We start from the raw sequence: 16,539 nt of genomic DNA, 5'->3' as shown, positions 1-16,539 counted from the left end.
GGGCCCGCATCCAGCCGGGAGCTGGGTTATACCCCCCTGCAGCCTCGCAAGGAGGGAGAGGCAGTGTGTGGGTGGGTGGGGAATCCCTCCCTCGATGCGTTCTCGGGGAGAGCAGGCACGGTGCGAAGAGGAGCAAGGATGCTGCTTCCAAGACGCATCAGCCTCCCGCTTCACTGCGCTCATTCCCGTGGAGAAGTGTCTGTAGCCCCTTTGGAGCCCCTCGGGCAGCGCACCCGCGGTGCTCACACACGGCATCGTGCCCTCATTGTCTGGCAGAAATAAATAACTCCGTGATCGACGATGAGTGCGGCTTAGCCTCGCAAAGCACGGCAGCGCTGTGGGCGCTTCTGCTTGCCTTAAGTTGCTGGTATCTGTCTAAAAAACCCCCATCCTCCCTGGAGTGAGCTGGGGTTTTCCTGCCCTCGCTGATGTAAGGGGTGCATTATATTGCACGTGATGTATACAGATGCAGGGCTTAGGTTTGACATTTAGGGTGCTTATCCCCCTCGCGTGTGGGTTGTCTTTTTTTTTTTTTTTTTTTGGTGGTTTGTTGGGTTTGGGGTTTTTTTGGTGTGTGGCATCTGATACTGATCCAGCTTTGCAAAAGGACAAAGTATTTTTTGCTTGTGTCTCGTCTTCAGTGAAGAAAGCTTGACTACTAGTACTGGATACTGAAATGTATTGGGTGTGCATGAATGTATAGTAAACAAGGATGAGCATTCCAGCACTATAGGTGGAAAGGGCTACTATTGAAGAGCAACATTCTCTTGGATTATGTATTCAGTATATGCCATCAGTTCACCAGCTGGTAATTACAGCTGCAGTCAGTATTGTAATTTCCTTTGTTTAGGCACTTGGAAAACAGGGGGATGTTTTCTGGTTGAAAGCCAGAGTTAGTAAAGTTAGAAGGAGCATAGTTTCTGCTGTGGCTTCTTTTAGATAAGAAAGAAACTAACATAAGTAGTAAAACTAGATCAAATGTCTTTCCTAGAATTGTCTCTATTGTCTTTGTTATAGTGAAGTCAAGAGAATTGAAGTGCACAACACACACGCACATATGAGGCACACAAATGAAGTACACAAGCCTTTTGACAATTTAAATAAAGGGACCCTTCTCTCTCGTGTTTGTTTTGAATACACGAGCAGAACTACAGCGTTGAGCTGGATTTTCCACTGGTGTAAGTAGAGTTACACCACTTCATAACAGCTCAGCATCTATCATGTGATTCTGTGAAAATCAGGGAAGGTATTGCTATTGAAAGCAAGGCTGTGAAAGGAATAGGTACGGTCAAGGCGTGCTTGAATCCCAAAAAGCATCTGCTTGCTTCTAAAATACTGCACCGTAAGACTCAATTTTTCAATCACAACTTAGAGGAAGTGAGTGGGCTCCTCAGAGTATTAATGCAGGTAGTAAGCCTTTGCAGGATCTGGCTCTTATTCATCATGAAATAGCTGGAGTTTAATAAAAGAAGTGGGGCCAGATCCTGAACTCATGCCAGTTGGTGTAAATCCAGAATAACATAGGCTGAATCCCTCAAGTCAAACCACTAAGAAACCCAAATAAAAATGCATAATCAACCTCATTGTTTTTTAAGGAGTGATTCCCTGCAGTGAAGGCTCTGTAAGAAACATCATCTCGGCAAGGGCTTTCCTTGCTTCTGCACAGAGTTTCTAACATACGTCATTACACAGACTCAGGAATCAATTTCTCTGCATAAGACTAAAGACTTCCTCCTTATCTGAGCTCTTTTTGCAGTGGGGTTTGACTGGGGGAAGAATTGTAGGGTTTTTCCCTTCATGCTAAAACGCACAAAGAGAAGTGCATTAAGAACACAGCTGATTGCTGGTGTATCATATGATGATCTTTCTGTTTCAGAGAGGTAGATAGAAGGTTGGATGGAGCCTTTTTTGTGGAAAGTCAGGGCTGCTGCTGGGGATAACAGAGCAATCCCTGCAGCGTTCTTTGCTCAGGAAGATTAAAATAGACTGCTTCTGTTTCCTTCTATAGCTTAGGCAAACCAAAATCTTTGTATAGAAAAGGAAATATGAGAGATGCCAAACAGTCTACATTTTTCATTTCTGCAGGTTATTCTTTTCCCCCCACTGATTGTGTATACTGAGTTTCGTACTCTCTCGTCTCTGGCTGTTAGAGGGAAAGCAAAGAGACTGCAAAGGCAGCTTGGATGGAGGGTGATGAGTCTTTCACCACCAATTGTCAGGATGCCCAATATACCTTATGATTCAGCTTGCCAACCTGTGAGTTGAATTTTTCCTTTTGTGTGACAGCAGGCGACATATATGTTAATACCTGCACAGACCAGGTATCTGCTCTCTCTTCCTTCCTGCCCTCCATGTCCAAACATGTTTTTCCCTGTTATAAACTCTGAAATTCAATGTTATCTATTTTTTTTTTCTTAGCCAAGAGTAGAGGACTGACTGCTCATGACAGAAAATGGCCACTCTAAACAGAACAAAAAGGATATTTTAGCATGTTGGGATAGAGGGGCTAAAAGCAGGGGTTAAAGCAGCACCCAGGCAGTGCCCTGCTGTCTCTGCCCAGTAATGGAATTTCCTCTGCCTTCACAGAACAGGAGGTTCTGGCAATGTGTTTAAGTGTGGACTTTTGCTGGTCCTTCTCACCTCAGACACTGCCCATGGATTTTGCTCATTTTGAGTCGGGTTTGAGGGCTTTTTGCAACCCAGCTTACCTCAGGCTCTGGATAGAAGTGAAGACCTGAGCTTTTGGACACATGTGACTATTCATGTTAGCTGGAACAGTCTTCTGCAAGGGATGTCTTCTGCAAAAGAAGCATCTCTCTTATTTTAAAGAAAACTTCAGTCTTATTTTTGCTGTTAGTTTTTGTAAAAACTGACAACTTTTCTTTCTTTAAATCTTAAAAAAAACCCAAAACCAAACCCAAACAAAACCTACACTTTAAAAGGGAACAAAGCCAAGATCATCTCTGTAAATGGAAGCATTCCTGACCTATGCAGAGACCCCTAATTGTTGCTGCATGTCTTTCTGTGGGAAAGGTGGTACTCAGCTTTCCTATGAAAGGAGAGGAGGCAAAGAAGAAAGATTTTTGCAGAGATTTTCAGCAAGAATTAGTCTGATTATTATTCCACGGCATCTGTCTCTTTCTACCTTAGGAGGCTATTGCATAAGCACCTCACTGTTTTAAAAACAAAAAAATAAGGTCATTCGTCATGGAATGTTTTACTTCAAAAATACAGGTTGCCAAATTAGCATAGCTCAGATCACCCTTGCCAGGCAGCCTCTTGTCTTAAGGGACCATCCCAAAGTGTCGGCAAATTCTGCAAATATAAATTTTCCATCCCTTTTTATCGGAACACAACCTTCCTTGCCAATCCCCAGTACCCTTCACTGAGTAGCAGGGAAATGCCACAGGGTTGAATTTAGCAGATTAAGTCTAAATGACCCAAATCCTGCTGGTTTTTATCAGAGAAACTCTCAGTAGGAGCTGTCTATGGAAGGACTTCTGTTCTGAGCCCAGGAATTAGCAGGAAAACTCACTCTGATAAATACAATTAGAATAATAGCTAATAATCCGTTATAGTTCCTTCCATCAAAAGACATGGCTGCAATTCACAAACATTCTGTATTAAAGTGGCATTAAAGTCTTCCCTTAACCATGTCATCAGCAGTGAAAAGAAGACATAGAAACAGTCTTTGTCTAGCATGACATAATGGATCTAAGTATTGTCTTTGAATTATTAGCCTGTGTTTGGTCTACAAGATAACTCCTCATGTAAAACAAACTCCATGAACTCTTAGAAGAATTTTTCCAAAGTCACATTTTCCCAGAGGTCTTAAAGCTCCTTTTGGATTTGCCTTAGACTGAAATCTATATTATTTTAATTTGTACTGAATCAGGATAGATTTTTTTATCTTAGTAAAGAGGCAAGTTTTAAAATATGATGTTAAAGTTACTTATTGTTCTTGTGTTCTGAGACTGCTGGGGTTTTTTTCCTTAATTTCAAAAGCTCAATTATGTAACTTTAAAATAAAGATATTGCATATGCAGAGGTGCTGTTTTCCATAATTTTTCTTTTTAACTATGCGTTGATGTTCTATTCTATGGATTATCTCCAGGGTAAAGACATTAGAAAAAAATCCTACTGATTTCAATGGGAGCTAACAACAACTGTAAATATTATGGTTTACCATTAACATATTTTGCTATATTTGCGCATTGCACCAGCACAAAAAAACCTGCAGCAATTAAAAAAGAAGACCAGAACAATTCCAAATGGCTCGTGTACCCCAGATATCCATTATTTTTTCACTTTGGGCGCACAAAGAATGCTACTTTTGCCCTCTCCTTTCAGTGCCTCAGATTTCCTCCAGCATATTTCAGGGTTTAACTCCCCTGTGCTTTCACACACCAGAAATAGTTGCATTGGTGCTGCCCTGGGTTCTGCAAATCCCTGCTAGCAATGTTCTGTCTCAGCATCAGAAGTTATTTGGAGTGCTGTAAGCAGGTTTCAAATGACAGAGGTCTGCATTGGCACAGCTTCACAGATGCTAAAGTCCTGCTTAGATGATTTTGGCATAAAGAGCACACTGAGAGGAAAACAGAAAGTAGACTCTCCTTGACTACATCTAATTTAAAGATATATCCATGCTGCTTCCATTGCAATCAGCTAAGACATACTTTATAACATAGAACATATACTCACAGTCAGCTAAGACATACTTTATAACTTCCATTTCAACCAGCTAAGACATACTTTATAACAAATACTTTATAACCTGCATTGTACCTACAGCAGGGCCTGTAAAATCCTGGGCAGAGGGGTATGGAGTTAGTGATTCACGACAATATTTCAGAAATAATAGACGAAGTGAGAGATGGAAAAGGATTTAGCTTAGGAAGGGTTCAGGATGAAGTTCTAGCTATAAAATTGCTGAGTAAGGACAGCACAAGGACTTCCATAGGGATGAGACTTCAGTAGGATGCTGTATAAAGTCCTAGCCAGAGCAATACAGTGTCAAGGCTGAAAATTCTGTTGTGGGAAATATTCCTGGTGGGATGGGAGCATCAAGAAGTAATATCAAGGAAGGAATTTCTGTGGAACAATGTCTAGCATGCTTTGGACAGACACCTCCTCTCTATCTGTGTCCTGAGCCCAGTTAGAGCAGTAGCTGGAATAGCAAAGACTTGTACTCATCCTTTAGCAAGAGGAGCTGGGGGCTGAAACCAACAGCAAAAAGCCGAAATTCAAAACACTTAAATAAGAAGGGATGCAAATGCATTATTTTGTGGGTGGGTTTTTTTTGGTTTGGTTTTTTTTTGTTTGTTTGTTTTTTTAATGAGATGGTGATATTTTTATGTCACTCAACCTTTTTCCGTATGCTTTGTATGGATCCATTTGCTGTCACTTCCCAGGCAGATCCAAGCCAAGGCTCTGGGAGAAGACTTTAGGACCAGGGGACTCACATGGCAACACAGTTAGCGTTCAAAATAATACACACAGGGCTGCTTGGAAAAGTATGAAGGGGGAAATGTCCCAGCTGAGTAGGTGTTAACAATGCCCTTGAGAATTTCTGCCAGGCCCTCAGTGCCAGGTGGCTCTTGGGCTGGCTGTCCCACTCTTGGCAGCAACTTCCACATCCTTCATTAAATGATGTGAACAGGAACATACAGTTTTAGGCATGGTTCAGACAGTTTATGCATGCAGCAGGTGATATCTGCTTATCTACTTATATGAGAGAGACTACACACATTCCCACCAATGCCATATTTGAAATTATTTACACTTTTAGTCAGAATAAATCAGAGAAATCTCACCTCAGGATGCTCATCTAGTCCTTAGATAGTGCCAGAACAGAGCCTGTCAGCTGGAATTTGGGTCTTCTGTTAATTATGGCATCTACTTACTCTTAAAAAAAAAAAGTTCACATGATAAAATGATGTGCACTTCTGCAAGCAAAAATACCTCTACACAAATATATAAATTAGACTGTAGAAATTTCTCAGCTGTAGTTTTTTCCTTTTGCCTTGGAAATCAGGTTGAAACAGGAAAAAAGAGCTACTGCCTGTCTTTCATAATCTTTCTGTATATAGGGTTTATTCATCTTCTGCTTTCTCTGTTATTTTCCCTATAAATGCCATTTTAGATTGCTTGTTTTCTTCTTTCTTTCCTAGTTCAGCAGTGGTTTATTTCCCTTTTCCAGTCTCAGTTATGAAACCCTTTGTTTTTCTCCCTTAGGAAAACGTTACAGAAAGCCAGAAATAATTCTCTTTTTAAGAGATGGAAAATATTTTGTTTTAGAATTACTTGTAGCCTGTGCTTGTTACTTGGTCCACATTCCATGGAACCACATGAAAGCAAATAAGGAAAAAATAAAAGTCATTTATAAAGACAGAGTCTGAAAATTTTCTTTTTTTTCCTATTTTTTAAACATTTTATATATATATATATGTATATATATATACTCACACATATATATATATATATATATTCACCTTTTTTCCCCTCAGAGAGATGTAGCTTGAAACAAACTGGTATTATTGTTGTATTCATTTATTCTGGAATATGTAATTTCATTTAGTTAAGCCCTAGGTGAGAATATGATAGTCTTGACTGTTGGATTTGTTCTGCCCAATGGCTCTATTTAACATCTCAGTTCAAACATTGGACTAGCAGTCCTAAAATCAAACTTTAATGCCTCCTAAATTTATTTTTAACAGGCTTGTGATGCTGGACTGACCCTTTCATCTCTATGTATTTTAAGATCTGTGACAAAGCAGTTGGAGATCTATTGTTATAGACAGGAGTAGGCAGGTAGATCAGGAACAATCCTTTTTCTAAATTCCAGCACAGGAAGCAGCCTAAAGCTGCTGTCCTTTCTTGCAATGTGTACTGCAAGGCAATATGTATATTTGCACATAAAAAGAATGTATTTGCATGAGCATTTGTCCCCAGCAGTGTCTCAGAGCCAAGCTGAAACAGCACCTCGTTTCTGTGCTTTTTCCATACAGAAAAGCAAATCATCTGCTGGAGGAAATCAGTGCATCTTTAGTGATGTCAGTACAGCCCTGACAATTTGCATCACCTGAGGATCTGAACCAGATTTTGTGACTCTTTCCTCACACAGAAATACACATCCCTCCACTGGTGTAAATGAGTGCTGCTAATAGCAGTGGATAGCAATGCACAGAGATAATAGTGAACAATGAGAAAGCCATTAAGCAGCATTCTCATTCTCCCTGTAATAGGTTTGTGATGTCCTCTTACAGTATTTTAATACAAGGTGGTAGGAGTTTTGTTGCTTCAGGGTTATAAAGACATATTTGCTCTTTAGATAATAATTTTTTTTATTTTCTCTGTGCTATGTTTGCACAGCCTTCTCCTCACACAGGTATTATTGTATTATTTTATGCTCATTGCTCAGCTCTTATTTTCAGGTGCTCTGAAGTTGCACTTTCTGAGAGAAATAGAAGTGGATCAATATCTTCCATGATTAATCACATCTAAGAGAGACCATTTTGATGAAATTGAAGTGATTTTAAATACAAAATCAAATCTTATCCTTCTAGCTGAAAACAAGGGGATCTGTGATCTGCAGAACTAATGAAGTTTGCCTTCCAGAAGATTTGTGTCACACTTACATTTTCTGATGCATAACAAGATGTGAGTTCTGATCTAAGCTTCTCCTGGTGTTGAGGCTTTTATAACATCTCACTTCAACATGGAGACTCCTCTGTGGAGAAATGGCTTCAGTTCACTCAGCAGCAGCCTTTTCCTCATAGGAGAACCTACAAAGTTCTCTCTGTTACACCCTGCCAGCTACTTTTATGGAACTTGCTAGAGGTTAGTATCTCTGAAATCACTGTAACTGACTCAAACTTGGCTGAAACTCTCTGTGGGATTTGCAGTTACAAAGCAGAAACCAACACAGACACATACACACAGAGAGAAAGAGAGACACACAGGCATAGGAGGAAAAAAGGAAAATATTGTATGGTCACAGAAATCATATTTTGCTTAGGAACCCAGGGAATAAAGACCAAGTCCTAGATCAGTGAAGCAATGTGCATCAGATGGCTGAACAGTCCACTCCAAATCTGTGACCCTGTCTTGGAACTGGTGTTCTGTTTTAATAGCTGCTTAAAAGTCTTGGAATATTAAAGTTAATGAAGAATTGGGGAATTACTGTAGGAATTCGGGGGACACAGGTAGAGATTTACCACTGGCAATGGAGTCTGTTGCTCCTCTTGGCTTTCCATATCAAGTTGGTGGATTATCTTGTTCCATCTGCCAACATTTGCAGGCATGGGCTGCTGCTGAGGAAGTTACTGCTAAAGAGTTTATATTTGCTGAAGCTCACTAAAGCATCTATGTCATTCTCAAGAGAAGTAGAAAAATGACACTGGAATTAATATAGGTCTTCAGGAGGCTTGGGATATCCTTCAGGTTTTGCTGAACTTTGGATGTTTCTTCAAATTCTGACCTTTCTATTAAAATTCAGGACACTGCTGTCAGTCTGTTTGCCATGTTGGTTTCTAGGTGCTCCTCTGAAGTGGTTCACATTGTCCTGCTCCAGTGTCAGAATTGCTCTTACACTGTTTCTTCTTCAACCTCAACATCCAGCATCCTGGTATTGCAGTGCCTGGGTGGCCCCTGCCTCCATGGAGCATCCTTCCATCTGCCTCCTGGAGCAGTGTTGTTTGGCCTTAAAGGTTCTTCACAGACTTTTTGAGTGATAGCATTTTTGAAAAGAGAGGGTATCTCTCCATATTTATAGAGATGATTTCCTTTCTTTTTACCTCAGCTAAGGAACCAAGCTCAGCCCTCTTTTCTTGATTTTTTCCTCCTGTGAGGAATCCTGATTCTGCCTCTTTTGGGCAGTTCAGCTCTTCAGTCAGTTCAGAATTCTCACAGATGTCCTTGTCTTTCATTTGCTGTTTTTTAATTTGCAAATCCATTCCCTGTGGGGCACCAGTAAATTGCCTGTGTCTGCCTAGGTACTCACATGGCCCCCTTCACCATAGTAGCTGAATATCTGGATTTGTCCTGATATCCAAGGACACTGGACAACTGACCTTCATCTGAACTAGCAGGGAATCTGAGGAACCTCCTACCTTTGCTCTGAGGATTCACTGATTCCCATGCCAAAGACCTCTATTCAAGTAATTTTCTTCTATAATGTTCTCTGCTAATAAATCTATGTCCAGTCAAGCTTCTGAAGCAGATAGACTGCATGGCTCAGTAATTCATGCTATTTTACAATCTAGGTAGGTCTAAGAGCCTGATTCTGTCACCACTTAAATGCAAATCTGCTTGGCTGAATTCACTTAAGTAGGTGGCTTCAAATTGGAAGAGACACGAGATAACATCATACACGGCTGAATTCACTTAAGTAGGTGGCTTCGAGATAACATCATACATATCTGATGTTACAGATGTTCTTGAGCTGACTCCCATCCCACCACTGGAACTGGTGAGAGTTAGTTCTGCATACTGTCAGATTCTCTGCATACTTGCCATGACATCCATTTGGGATGGCACAGCTGTAAAGCTTCCCCCAAGAATTCTTTATTACTCATATGGGAACTGTGATCCCCATGTTAGCTTCAGGAACATCCAATGCTGCTTGCTTGTTTCTGCTGAGGAAGGGGTGAGTTTCTCCATTTTTTAAAACTGAATACAGAAATACTTTCCTCACCAGACATGCTCTGATTGGAGCTATTACACCACCTTTATCACCTCATTTACCATGGCTCCTACAGCCATGTGTACAAGTTGATAGGGAATACCAGGTTGTATCCTTGGAAGAAAAGTGTTGGCAAAAAGTTTGAATCTCAGACATTTAAAGGTATTTAACCTCCCAAAAATGGAAGAAAGAATCTTCTAGTTTTTAAGGCAGGGATCAGACATCTGCCAAACTGTTTGCTTTCAGCAAGTTGTTTTACAGGCAGGCAGAAGAAAGGAAGTACTGTGGCAGGGGAAGAGGAGAAGAAGAGGATGAGAGGCATCTACAGTGTGTCTCTGCTTTCTGCTGAGGGCAACCCTCAGGCTGGCTTTGAGTCTATATTAACTCAGACTTCAAATCCCAAGCCTGGCAGCGTGGCTAGAGCGTTGCCTCAGGAGTGCATCCCAGCAGTGTGCACATCTGCCTGCTCCCTGCAGCCTCTGCAGCACTCAGAGATGGGATATCTCCATAAAGGATAGGATATGCCATAATCTGGGCTTCAGCAGAGGATGTCTGTGCAGGAGGCTATGAGGTGATGGAAGAGTGGGCAGCAGTGGGGGGGAGTTACAGGGGTAAGGGGAGAAGACTCAGTGAAACTGTAGAATGGAGAAGGGCCAGGAGCCCCAGCAGAGGCTCCTGTGAAGTTTTTGAAAGTGTGGTTCACTTACATGTGCAACTGTAATGATGCTGGGGGAGGGAAGGAATGACAGGGGCTTATGTTCTATTTTTATGAAGCCTCTGGTTCAGGAGAAATTCATAATAAACAGCAAACACTAAACATTATCCTTAACAGGTACCAACTGGTTGAAGCCCAGCAGGCAAGTCCTAGGCATAAGGAAGGAGCCCACTGCTGCATGCCCAGAGTTTATGTGACTAGCTCTCATCACTGTGGGGTGAGAGGTTTATCAGATCTCATAAAGCAATGCAGTTTAACCTGGCTGGACAATGCTTGGGAGATCTCCAAGAAATACCCAGAGTGCTAAGAGAGGACAGTGGAGTATGTCTGCAGGTAGCACAATTTTTGGGATGTCTCTGCCTGGCATTAATACCTCTGTTTTTCAGGTTAAATGTTGGGGGTGCCCTCACAGGATACACACACAGAACAAAATTGTTCTCCCTGTTCACATGCCAGAGTAAATTCGTCCTAACACACCTCTCACTGTTTTGTCTCATTGACAACAGGCCTCCTTCTTCATTGTCTTCATCTTGTGAATTTGTTTTCTTTTGTGTGATGTTGGTTTGAGATGCTGACAAATCCTCACTAAGCAATTTACATCCTGCTACCTCGAGCACAAATAGAAATATAAAATAAAAGGAATCAAAGCCCATGTTTTTGCTGCAGTTCTTTACAAGGCTTCATTGCAGTCTGCTATGAAATAAACTGCAGTCTGCTACCAGAAACACTTGCATTTAAGAGATGAGCACAAATACACATTAATGCTACATTTTAAAGTGCTTTAGGAAGTAATGCACTTACTCACATGTGGAATATTGCTAGTAAATGTCCCTACCAATATCTAAAAGGGCACCAAGTAGCAAGCAGGTAAGCTCTAGTACACCTCTAACCATGGTAAGATCTTGTGGCAGGATGAATAATAGAAATACCATGCAAATGTAAGTAATAATAATAACAATAATAATAATGTTTCTTCTGCATTACTGTCTAGCAGTAAACCCTTCAGTCCTTAAAAAGGCAGTTCTCATTTGACAGGAGGGAATGAAGGCGTGGAAAACATTTTGCTAGAGTTCATCCAACCAGTCAAAGCTGAGAGTAAAACCTGTGTCCCAGGGCTCTGATCTGTCAAGTAGGCACAGTGCCTTGAAAGAAAGAGACAAACAGGACAAGAAGCATTAAATGTTATCAGGTCACTTCTATGGCATAAATAACGTTGTTCGAAATCATGAAATCTGATTTACTCCCTGGACAGCTTGATAACAGAAATAATTTGGGCCAATTAAAGATCTGTAATTTGGTCAAAAGTCGTTAACAGACATTCATGATCGGTGTCAGTTATGTCCACTAGAAAGAATGAGCAGTGGAGGCTGGAAACAAAACTGAATATTGACTTTGAGGAGGAACTGAGACACATGGTTTCAGGCTGGCAGGGCTGTGAATGTGTATTGCATGCAAGGCCAGCAAGGTTTCTTGCAGCAATGAACCATTTATGAGTTGCACAGAATGATGAGGGATAGAGAGAAAAGGTAGGTGAAGAATCTATTGTCTGCTGTTTCAGTCTGCTTTGATGGCAGAAAACTTAGCAAGCACATGGAAGACACCAGAAATATTCCTCTCATGGAAGCCAAAGGAAAAGCCTCTTACAGAGGCAGGCACTGCATGCAGCCTGGGGAAGCAAAAAGTAATTATCACACACAGAAGTGCACGTCAGTAAGTTGACAGAGTACCTTCTTCAAAAAACACTGCCTAGCAAGAGACACTTTCTTCTTCCCACTGCTGTGTTTCCCCTCCTCCTGTTCTCCTGTTAAGTACAGAGCCATAGAGGGGTCTGCAGCTTTGTCCCCTCACCACCTGGCACAATCACAGCAGTGCATGCAATCACCAAGTCATGCAAAGCCTTGTGCTGTGAGATCTTTCCTGCCTCACCCAGGCAAGAAGAGCTCTTGTGTGATGGATATGTCTGGTTTAATTGGATTCTGGGGTGAATTTTAATGCCCAGTAATAAGAAGAGCATTTGTGTTTGCTCATCCCTCTTGGTTGTGGTACAGGCTTTGATGGTAACAAGGTTCATTAGCTTATCCTGATTAGCTTTTACCCAGGGACATCACTCTGAAATGGATCCTCCATCCTGCCTGGTTTTCCATTCTATGCTGGGGCAGACCCAGTGGTTCACAGACCCAAGTGCTCTGTGCACACTCTGGTGCATGGATGAGAGCAGGAACACCAAGGGAAATCTTACAGAACTGGTACCACAGTCAGTGGGTGTATTCAGTGTACACTAGGCTGCATTTGTTAGCAGCAGAGTGGCAAGGGAGAGGGCAAGCATGCCTTCAGGATGTGAATGTGCCTTGGATGTTTATGGAGTTTCTTTCTCTTACCAGGAGGGGGTTATTTGTGTTGGATACTTTCTCTTCTCAGCTTGTACTGCAGGACAATACTGATTTCTTCAATTTGAAAAGACTGAGGATCTTGGAGTACCACGATCTCACTCTCTTGTCATTATCTTCCAGCTCTATTTTTATTTTTTATTTCTCCATTCTGGTGTTATTTGCTGCTGTTGAATTCCCTGAAGTGAGCACTAACCAGAGGCAAAATTAGTAACTGTTCTCCAGGGATCCAGTGTGGCACTAGTTGGAGATATTTCACCAAAAACAGTTATAATATGACCAATTTAATGACATTTCTCTATTACTAATCCTTCTGTTAAAGTCACAAAAAAAAAACCAGTTAGGACCTGAGTGCCTCCTTGTAGTACAGTGGCTTTTACAAAGATAGCAAGAATGATACAGGCCTTCAGGATGAGACCTTAGAATCCTTCTCCAAACTTCACTGGCTTCTTCCAGACAGCACCTCCAGTTTGTTCTTACTGAGTTCACCTTTGTTCCTCTTCCTCTCTTGCTATTTTAACCTCTTTTTGCCCCAAACCTCTGTTCTACAGCTCTGCTTTGAGAGCAGAGTGTGAGAGCTACACTGTAGTGGCTGTGTTTGAATCCAGCAGTGCTGAGAACCAGGCTGTGAGGAAAGTTTCTGCTGCTCAGTTCCCAGACAGCTCTTGGGAGGACAAGGAGCTTGGCATGCCAGCATGAACTGAACAGTAGGATAGGTAGGATGATACACCTGTATCCTGATTAGAATATCAGAATATATTAGAATATATATATCCATATATAGTCACTCACTATTGTCTATGAATTGTCTAAGTGAGATGTGCTTTATGTCACCTCTACTCAGTTTTTATAGCTGGTGACTTACATGGGTTTCAGAAACCCACTCAATTAACAAAATCATCAGTAAGGAAAGATGGAAGGGAATATTTGCCCAATGGTTTTTTTTTAAGAATTTCACATTTAATTGTTTTATTTAGTGGTGCAGTGATGAATACAGAAAAAAGTCAGCTCTTTTGGCCTATGTTTTCTGCATCAAAGAGTAAATGAGCACATTCTGAACCTGGGACTAAAAATGCCACAGAGACACCTTAGGAGAAACTCTGAGTAAGCAAAAAAGAGGTCATACTGCAAGAATGAAAAACTAAGCAAGAGGAGCCAAGCTTGGGAAACTTCTGACAGAGCATGAAAAACCACAGATGGGAGTTCTCAGTAGGAAAGCAGAATGCAGACTGAAGCAAACAAAATTCTGTCTACCTGTCACCAGTTCCTGCCCTCCCTGAAACAGAGACCCACAGTTACATGTGCAACTCAAATCAAGCATAGCCTTCCTCAGTACCAACCTTCTGACCACAGTCTGTGGGGCTAAAAGATTCCTCTTTTAGGAGGAGTGTCTCTCTCTGTCACTCTTTTAGGCATCCTCTTTTGCCCCTCCATTCCTGAAGTGTTGTGGTAGATGTGCTTGTGGCAGGTGCTGTGGGGTGAGCAGCAGCAGTGGCTTTGCTTTGGCACAAACTTCAGAGATTTATTTCTCAATACTAATGCTGCAATGGAGGATTCTCCTGTTTAAACTGAAATAGGTTTTGTCTACTACCATACCCTTTGCTAGCTGGGGAGATCTATGGCAGAGCATAGAGTGGCTACCATCCCAGTAGGCTGCAGTTGGGAAGGATGAAAGTTTGACAAGAAAGTCTCACAGATGTGTATGCTTAGCAGAAAGATTTTTAAATGTAGATTCTGATGAAGGAATAGAGATGGAAGCAAGTTTTGATATAGAAGAAAAGAATTGCTGAGCCAGTCTTACTGGATAACCAAGGAGGCAAAGGGTAGGTTAATTAGAAGGGGTTTTTATGGCTTAGAGCAAAGGATAAACCCACCTCAAACAAGAAGATGTTTTTACCAGGCAGAAAGATAGCACAGGCAAACAAGTCAGCAAAGTTGCAAGTAGAAAAAAGGTCTCAGAATTTTCCACTGCAAGAAAACTGAAAAACAACTTCTAGCTTAAACTGTAGTGTACTAACTTTTAGTGATTGGAGAACAGTAACATGAATATGGTAATTATAGTAGTTATGATAGGCTATAGATAAAAGTTAAGGTGTAGATTGGTTTTACTGTATTAAGATGCTCAGCAAAGAAAAGTATAAAATGCATTTGTAACCTAAACTAGGGGTCTCCAGGCCTGCCTGCAGCTGGAGCTGACAGCTGTAGGCACAGGCTCTGTCACCCATGACCCTGGACTGCTGTAACATCTAGGATGGAATAAACTGCATTTTGGAGAGCTGCCTGGAGTCCCACATCCCTCATTTCAGCTCTACAGGCTACCATGTGTTTGAATTAAGAGAAACTAAAGTGAGCTTAGTGGTGTTTGTGTGCCCTTCATGATGGTATTTCTGTGGGTGACAAATCCAAGTCTGCTCAGCAAAGATGCTGTGAAAATCCAGAACTCCATCTGTGAGGTTGGGGTTGCTGGGCAGGACTGAGGTGAATGCAAGAGGTCTGCATTTTAAGGAAGAGACATGGGGAACTGGAGGATCAGATGAAGACTGGGTGTTGTGCAAAGGACAGGCAGATGCTACATGTGGCAAGATGGGTGAAAGAGAAAGACTGGAATAGCATGAGAAAGAGCAGGACAGGGTTCTAATGCACCTAATCCACACTGTAAGAACAAGCAGTAACTTACACATCTTTCTGCATGAGCAGCAGAGCTCTGTGGATGACTAGGGCTGGGCTAGCAGGGTTTGGGGTACTGGCAGCAATCTGGGTGCTCAGGACTAAGCTAAAGCAGGTGCTGCAGGTGGGAAGAGCTGCAGAGCTGCACAAAGGAAACCTGCCTGCACTCTGCTTGCCACAGACAGTTGCTATTAATCTTTTGCTTCCCCGAGCACTGATATTCATATAAATTATGAAGGAAAAAGAGAAGTTCCTCAAATGAAGAGGGAAAGGCTCTGTAGCTTCATATTTATGGACTTAGATAAAAGAGAACTTGATAGGGATCTGGAAAAGTGACATCTCAATTTTATTCTGTCTGTCACAATGATGAGTGCAAGCCTTGGCTGATTACTTGCCACTGACCCGTCCCTTTCCCTTGTTCTCTGTAAAGTTCTGTTTCTTAGGGCCTCCTTTTCACTGAACAGCTCAGGTTGCTCTTTGTCCTTACAGCCTTGTGATCTCTGTTAGTACCAAGCCAGAAATCACCTCATTTGCTGATGGGTATTCTAGTTAATAATAGCAAATCCATGCACTGACGATATTCCTGGCCTGCTTTGCAAGATAGGAATGCTGTTCCAAAGGCACAATGCTGGCATACATGGGGGGATGTTTGCACAAATCTGTGTACCTGCAGACTGCACCCCTGAGAACCTGGGATGTCCCATGATGCTCACCAAGCTGTATTTACAATGGTGGAAAGAGCATGACAATTCCATAGCTGGCTGAAAATCACCTGGGTAGAAAGCTTTGCTGAATTCCCATGCACAGGATTTCTCTTTGTGTGTATGACTGTTTGGGGATTTGACTATGAAGAATCTAAACCAATTTTCTCAATCAGTCTTTTGATGTTGTTGTTTTAATTATTAATTACATAAGAATAGGCTTTTTAAAGAAGATAAATGAAGCTATCTCCCAAACAGCATTCAAACCAGTCTCCAAAATAAAGATTTTCCACAGAATAAACTATAGACCTAAAAAGAAAATTACTCATATATTTTGTCTGTTTCCAGTGTCTTCCAGATGCTTAGTGTGACATTCCTGTTCTGATA

The sequence above is a fragment of the Geospiza fortis genome, unplaced genomic scaffold (assembly GCF_000277835.1).
Source record: "Geospiza fortis unplaced genomic scaffold, GeoFor_1.0 scaffold10, whole genome shotgun sequence".
Lineage (NCBI taxonomy): Eukaryota > Metazoa > Chordata > Aves > Passeriformes > Thraupidae > Geospiza > Geospiza fortis.
This window is presented reverse-complemented; position numbering follows the sequence as displayed.